Source organism: Morone saxatilis, unplaced genomic scaffold, assembly GCF_004916995.1.
Source record: "Morone saxatilis isolate NCDOM2014 unplaced genomic scaffold, NCSU_SB_2.0 Contig4, whole genome shotgun sequence".
In the NCBI taxonomy this organism is placed as follows: Eukaryota; Metazoa; Chordata; class Actinopteri; family Moronidae; genus Morone; species Morone saxatilis.
The window spans coordinates 10,034,450-10,036,627 of NW_023339984.1; positions in this window are offsets into that span (position 1 = coordinate 10,034,450).

A 2,178-nucleotide genomic window follows, 5' to 3' on the forward strand; every position below is an offset into this window, starting at 1 on the left:
ATATATATATATATATGTATACAGTTCATGTAGCAGCGTGTGTTTCCCTTCCAGGGGCAGTGAGGCCTTGAAGGGGTGACGATTCATGTATCTAGGGGGAGCTCTTGTCTGGTGTTGTCAGAGCTCATTGTGTGGTTTCAGGGGTTGGTGGGGGAGTTGGGGAAGGGGGAGCCTTGTAGCACAATAAAGTAGGCGAGAAAGTAGGCGAGCAAGGAGGGAGGGAGAGACAGACGAGCAGATGCAAAGCATGGTGGGAGGAGCAGACTATTTATTTGATCTGATTTACAATCACAAAGCCCAAACTGTAACTGCCCCCTAGTTACTCGAGAAAAACAGCATCCTTATTAGATGTATTTAGCTGGTGGGCCATCACACCAGAAGCACAATTAGCTAAAAACAGAATACACCCGTGTTTTCTAAAACAATTCAGCCGCTATTGTGAGCATGGATAACTTTCTCCAAAAACTCAAAACCAAGGCAATCTCCTGCAGGCTGTGATGCTGCTCTTTGGATAAAGCATCCCTGCGGACCATAAAATGGAGATTTTGTGGGCCTTAGTGAAGTTTTTGAACCAGATTCTGGGCACTTAATGCTGTAAAAATAACCAATCTCAGTCTACAGTGTCCGCTTTAATGTGCACCATCAAAACAAGACAAGAAACTGCTGGGAAATTTGTCTAGTCATGGCAGTTTCGTGTCTAGTCCTAGCCCGCACAATAGAGTGAATTGTCTGCGAACAAGAAATAATCTGCTTTAAGCTGTATTTCCCCTTAAGTTATGCACCAGGATGCTGTTTTGTAATAAAAATGGGTGACGCAGGGTCGGAGGCATGCTCTCTGAGAGCCTTTTGGAACAGGCCGGCCCGTTTTTGTTCACAAGAGAATGTCCTGTTCTTTGGGTGTTTGTTTTGGCTCATGTCAGCCCCTGCCAAGCGTCTTCATCTTTCTTTTATCCTTCCTTTTATCATCCTCACACCCTTTCAGACCTTCCAAATTCTCGCCCACTCTTTTTATTTTTTGTAGGCGACTCATTTGTAGAGAACAGACAGACAGAGGTAGGAATGTTAAGTCAGCTAGCGTTTGACTGAGAGGATACACCAGGAGTTTTGCAGGAGATCTACGTTTTGTTAAGGTTCTTTCAGCCTCTTCCTGGAACTATCTGGGTGCTAAATTAATTGCTCTTGATCCCACCTCGCGTTGCAATCGGCTTAGTGCTAATCTGGGGTTCTCGCAGTGCAGCCAAATCTCACCCGGGCAATGCTGCTGCACCGAGCTGTCCACTGCTCTCTTCTCCCAAGGTTTTGACCTCTGGCACAGTCTTTTGCACTCTGCTTTGCCGTACACTCCTATTTTTTTCATTCTACTCTTTCTCTCATTGTTAAGCTTTTGGGGGAGCTTAATTCTTGTTTAAACTTTTTTTTTTTACCGTGAATTAACTCAGCCCACCTCTTTTCTGAGTGCAGTCCATCCTTGTTGTCACATGATTGCTTTTCCTCACTGACTGAACCTCCCACTTATACTTTTTATATTTTCTCCCTTTTCTCATCTTCCCTCCCTTGCTGCATTTCCTTCATCCCTCTCTGCCTCAGAGATGACCACATGCTGCCTGCAGTGTCTCTCTCAGCTGGCTGTACCACTCGCCCTGCCTCTTTTCTCCTTTTTCTTACTTTTTTGTGTTGAGTTTCTCTGCTGTGCTGCTGTTTTGTTTTCCGCTGGCACGACGCCATCGACCATCTGCCTCACTTTCTTGTTTCTCTTTTCCCTTTTTCTACTCTACTTTTTGTTTTCTTCTAATATCAGTGCAACTATTAGTGATTTATTTTTTATTTTTGATCACAGGATAGGTTTATCTCATGCTGCCGTTGTTAAAAAAAAAACCCCTTTGTATCTTCCCTTTTCTTTTTCTTTGCAAGACTTTCTCGGCTCCCTGTCTTTCCGGGAGGTTGTGATTGAAGTGTCTGTGTGCTATTTAAAGAGGCGTGCAGAAAAGCAGGGTTGTTTACAGTGTCCTTAAAATACAGGCTGTCTAGAAACAGGAAGTACCATCGCCCCAAAGCGCAACAGCACACAGCGTCAGCCAACATGCAGCCACTTCCTCCTCCTCCTCCTCCTCCTCCTTCTCCTCATGGCTGAACAGAGGCTCCAGCAAAACAACCCTCACGCTTATCAGAGAATTATGC